At 45.7% G+C, this 5660-nt stretch overlaps 1 protein-coding gene across 1 annotated transcript in view; it reads right to left on the reverse strand.

Moving 5' to 3' along the window:
- The window catches only part of SLC7A14 (solute carrier family 7, member 14), a 110631-nt gene extending 105104 nt beyond the window's left edge, over window positions 1–5527 (reverse strand). The window contains exon 1 of the mRNA XM_010835237.1: window positions 5373–5527. The gene's annotated coding sequence lies outside the window, so the exon portion shown is untranslated. The remainder of the gene's footprint in view (window positions 1–5372) is intronic.
- Window positions 5528–5660: the final 133 nt, after the last annotated feature.

Raw genomic sequence — 5660 nt, forward strand, 5'->3', positions numbered from 1 at the left:
TCATTTTGAGCTAAGCCCCTTCTGAACTTAGGAATAATAGTAGTTGCCTGCAACAATCATGAAGGCCAATCATTTATTTCTTAAGGAAATAAATGTCTCTTTAAGGTAAAAGTGAAAAGTATCATACAATTCCATTTAAGTATTGTTTGTGAAATTGCCTCATCATAAAGAAATGAAACACTCTTGGACTGATGTGTTCCTTGTTCCCTGGAGGAGAACAGCAAGACACAGTTCTCAGTGGCGGTCTGTCTTGGCCATCACTACCTATGCCCCCAGAGGGGTTAGGAGGGTGGTTATCAGGGTAAGATTTGATGTTCTGTGTCTGTCTCCTGTTTTATTTGATAAGGGAAAATGCCACGGGGCGTACTCATTTCTTGGCTAGATGAGTTTGTGGCATGAAGTGACCTGGAACAATGGTATGAATTCAGCAAATATCTTTTGAGCACCCATGTGCTAGGCTATAGGCGTTCCAAACACCCGTGACCACAGCCTTTCTGTGCAAATATATGACACTCCTCAACTACTTTATTGATTAAGTGAATGATTGTATGCTACCAGCATGAGTTTCAAAGCTACACGGTCAGTTCTATTTATTTCTTGAGATACAAAATCAGTTAAATCCCTCAAGCTGAAGACAGTGAAAATTAAACTCTTTTCAGCTCCAAGGCAATGTATTTCTCTCTTCCAAAATCCAGGCCTCTCTAAGAGATAAAGAGTTCCCATGAAATGAATAAACCATGATTCCCCCCAAAGTGGTATTTATTATTAAAGCCAGCATGATCTGCCGGAGACCGGAGTAGACAGTTTCTCTAAGGTCTCCTTTAGTAATAAGATTCCGTATGTAACAATTGCCTGAGAATGGCATCCTTGACCAACATCAGGCTGAGAGTATATCTCAGCTCTTTTTCTGAAAGAGTATCTTTCAAGTTACCATCCATTCTTTTGTTAAGATCTGTTTATCTATCTTAAGATAAATATATATATATATATAAGATATTTATATAAAGTATATATAAATTTGAAATCTGAATAAGAACAGCTATGTTATTTCTAAGTTGGAACTCAGGAAACCAGTAAGACAGTAAAATAGAGCATTTGACTTTATGGTAAAAAGGAATCTATGTGTAATTAAACTCCAGAAGGCATCGGCTCCTTCAGTGAGATACATGTTTTTCCTTCCTAGCCTTATTGTCTTGAGCATCTTTGGGCTTTGGGGGATGTTCTCAGCACAGGTGGATTTTTCTCTTCTCTTGGAAAAAGTTTCAAAGCAGAGTCCCAAGTCCTTATTCCCAATTTCATATTCTCAGTTGCTGTGATGTTTTTAGCACTTCCTATAGAAATGTTGTCCAATAGAACTTTCTGCAATGCTGGAAATTTTCTGTATCTGCATTGTCCAATAAGGCAGTCAGTGGCCACATATGGTTTTATTAAGCAGCTGAAATATGGCTAGTGTAATTAAGGAGCTGAATTTTTAACATTTAAATTTTAGCTAATTAAAATGGTAAATAACAACATATGGCTAGTGACTACCATATTGGATAGAGTGGTTCTAGATAGTGTAAGCTTATGGTACCTGGGACTGAGTAACCCAGCAACATCATCCTTGCAGAATCACCCAGTGATGATATAACAGAAGTTATGTATTTAATTATGAGTTATGCCTTAATTGCTTCTGGAGCAGGTTTGAAGCAGAATGTCAGTAATAGCATTAGGAAGGCATAAGGGGATCTTTAAGTAAAGAATAATAAATGGGAGGAATATGTTATGGTAAATATTAAGAGATGAAACAGTGGAATGGTGCCATTTGAACTGAATTTGAATCTCTAAATTCTACATTTTGGAGCAGGATAGAACTGTCCAATTTAATATAAAAATTTCATCTTGCCAAGTGTGATTACTAGGGCTACAAAAATCTAATTAATGAAAGTGAGATTTTACTATGGGCTAGAAGAGAAGCAAGCAAAAATGAATAGAGTATCAAGTCTGTTGTATGTTAGAGTGGACTAGAACTCTAGGACCATGTCTAATGAAATTGTCTATTTGACAGAATTGTGAAAATTCAATGACTTATGAAAGGACTTAGCATACTGCCTAGCATTGATAAATACCAGGACTTAGGATGATCACTTATTTCTGCCTAAATCTTTTTGAGGCCTCTGCCAAGTAAGTACCTGTGAGAACACAGGAAGATGCTAAGGGTAATTGATTTTGGAAAAATTATTTTGTTGAGAATAGATCATAGAAGAGGAAATATAGACAGCATCAAGGCAAGTAAAGAAATGCCATACCACCATCCCGATTTGCAAATTGTTGGTATAGGGAAAACAGTTGTTGAGGAATGTGGGTCAGGTATCTCAGTTATATTCAGTCAGCCAACACTGGAACAGTGAGACCAGAGAGGGAAGAACAGGAAGAAAAATTAGGTAGGAGGACTACTTGTATTTTGAGTGTTTGTGCCTCTCAGGTGGCTCAGTGGTAAAAGAATCTGCCTGCCAAGGAGGTGATGCAGGTTCAACCCATGAATTGGGAGGATCCTCTGAAGAAGGAGATGGCAACCCACTCCAGTATTCTTGCCTGGAGAATTCCATGGACAGAGGACCCTGGTGAACTACTGTTCATAGGGTGGCAAAGAGTCGAATACAACTTAGCAACTAAATGACAACAACAAAAACAACAAATTACTGAATATAGTTCAGTCCTGCTGATATTCTTGTCAAAGATAATCAGAGAAGGCATGGAAGAATATTTGAGGCATCATGGGAGTAGTGGAAAGGGCACTGGCCTTGGAGTCAGGTCAACTGGATTCCAGTCCTAACTTTTCAGTCATGTGCGTTAGACTAATAAGCATCTTTTGGTTCCCAAATTCTCTTTTTTGTAGAACAATGATGCTTAATGATCTTGAAGGTTTTTCCAGCCCTATAACTCAAGGGTGTAATTCTAAATATGAAAGCACGAGTGAGATCTAGTTCTCCAGACTCCCCGAAGGCTTGCTGTTCTTCAGGAAAGCCTGCCGTTTATTCCTCTGTCATGTTTCTGTTATCCTGAAGCTCAAGTGTGTGAACAGTGGTATCTCAAGCAGCATGCACAAAAGCAGTTGGTATGGTGGGAGTTAGTGACAGTGGGTGGGTGAACAGATTAAAGAGGAAAGGGTTGGAAGAGAGAGTAGTGTCTGTGAAAAGCAAAGCTGGTCCTCTACCTTTGACAGATTCTTGCTATAGTCTCCAGTAACCACTGCCCAAAGTCAATGCCAAAATAAGGGCATGGAAATAGCTTGGACTTCAGAGTTAAGCAGACTTGAATTTGAATCCAAGTTCTGGATTCGAGATACATAACTTCAGTTTTCTAAACTTTGTGATACATTTGGTTAGCAGCTATTGTGAAGCTTAAATGAGATGATATGGCCCAGCATATAGTAGGTTTTTTGTTTTGTTTTTTTTTTTTTAAATAAATAGTCTCTTAACTTGGCCTCCTGAATTTGGCTTAGTTCATTCCTCATCTAGCCCATAATGTAAAAGACTCTCAAAGAAACATACAAGACTGCTTAGAGATCTATATCTAGAGGATGCAAAATTTACATTGTAGATAACGCGTGGTGGAGAGAGAAGGGTACTGAAGAGAGGAAAAACCTCAGCCAGGAATAGAAAGCCTAGTTAGTCTCTCCGTTAATGAAGCCTCTTCCTTTGTGCAGCCTCACAGTTCTCTGGTTCTTGAAAGCCACAGTAGCGTTTATCAGAACAACACCGTGTTTCCAACACTTCACCAACAGGAAGATTCACAGCGCAGGCAGAGAAAACAGAATGAGGCACCACGTTCGTTCCCATTCAAGTAAGCAAAGCTGGATCCTAGAGTGACACCCGCTCCTTGCTCCTCAACCCAGCATTGGGGAAAACCTGCTTCCAAGTGGAATCCAGGAGTGGGGGAGGGGGAGGGGAAGGGGAAGGCAGAGAAACGGGGAATGCATAGCACCTTTACCCCTCTCTTTAGGTCACTTGATCCACTTGACTTCCTTTACGAGGGTTCTAACACAGTTTCTGCTTTGGAGAAAAATGTTGGCAAGCAGTGAGCCTCCAGTCCCTTGGCGGTGTTATCTCGCCGCCTTGGAGAACTTTCAGCACCGCGGACAGCTCCCGCCGTCCTCTCTGTGGCCCACTCTCTGGACTGGCATTCTCCCGAACCCCTTCCTGGAGGGGGCTCCGGTCGGAGTGGGGTTGGGAGAGGGGAGGGTGGGTTATCATTCTGTGTTTCTCGGTCAACTTTGGCCAGTGACCGGCCCTGCCACTACGGTGAGAATACCTCCCAAGAGCCGGTTCCTTTTCTCCTCTCGGTTGAAGACCCCCAAGAACCGAAGTCAGCATAGGTGGTGGGGTGGGGAGTGCTAAAATATAGCCCGGTGAGGGCTCTATTTTTCCAGCATTCCTGCACCTTTTCTCCACCTTTCACTTCACTTCTAGCCATTCGGCGACTTCTGTCTTACTTTTCAATCACAATACAAAATACATGTGTGTGTGTAGGTGCGGCGGGGGGCGGGGGGCGCGGAGAGGAGGTTGCTGACTCAAGAGCTAGAAGGAGGTTGTGGCTGCGTCCGGCGAGGCTACACTGCCCTACTCTGGCCCTTTGGATTCTTAGGACACTGATGTGCTTTGGGATGGGGAAGTGGGGCGGGCCCTGACTTAGGTGTAAGTGTGAGAGTCCTCTCCCCGGGGTTGCCCCCTCTGTTCAGGGAGCTTCCCTGACACCTCACCCATCACGTCCTCCTTGTCGCCCCCGGTGTGTCACCGGTCTCTGGGGACAGATGCTCCTGCGAGCGCATGGCCTTGTCAGGTCACCTGGCTCAGATAGAGTCCCTTTGAAGAGTTTGCTCTCATGTAAAAGGGCAGACATTGTTCCCGTCCGTCCTTCGGGCTTCGGCTGGAAAAGCATCTCTCTCGTTGGACTCTTTCAGACGCCGAGAAAACCGAGCGGCGCGAGCCAAGGTGCGTGCCAAGGCACTGGGGGGACAGGACGGGCCAGGCGTCTGTGGAGACCTGGGCGGCCCGAACGCTGCTGGCGGCTCTCTCCTCCGCCTCTAGCTCCCGCGGGCCAGACCTGCCTGGCAGCCCCGCAGCTGGAGCCCGGCGTCCCCCAACCCTGGATGCTATCCAGGCCCCATTCCGGGCCAGAGCCGGAGAGACCCCGACCCGGCTTCATCCTTCCTTCTAGGAGACCCCTTCCCGGAGGGCGCCCTCAGCCTCCGCGCCATGTTCCTGCTTACCCGCTCCGGGTGGCTCCGGCTCCCTGGTTCATTCAACAAGAGGTGATCATCCCATTTTCCAGCTGGGATGCAGGGGCCACGGAGGGGGACAGACTACAGCGTCAGGGGGACGTTCACTCACCGGAGGGCTGGAGGTGATGAACTGGCTACCGGGGCTGATGGCTGGCGGTCCTCACTTACAGCTCGGGGTTTGTCTCTTCTCCCGTGATGCGGGGTGCTGGCGGCAAAGGTAAAGCAGGAGGCAGCCGCCGCTGCCGAACGGCTCCTCAATTATTCAGATTGCCCCTCTATCTGCACCCTCCCCGCGGCCTCTCAGCCCTCCCTCCAGCTAGCCTGTCTCCGCCTTCCTGGAGTCACGTGGGCTGCCCAACCCCTTACATTACCGAGCAGAAGCCTCTCACCAGACGCC

The sequence above is a fragment of the Bison bison genome, unplaced genomic scaffold (genome assembly GCF_000754665.1).
Source record: "Bison bison bison isolate TAMUID 2011002044 unplaced genomic scaffold, Bison_UMD1.0 scf7180017864040, whole genome shotgun sequence".
NCBI lineage: Eukaryota > Metazoa > Chordata > Mammalia > Artiodactyla > Bovidae > Bison > Bison bison.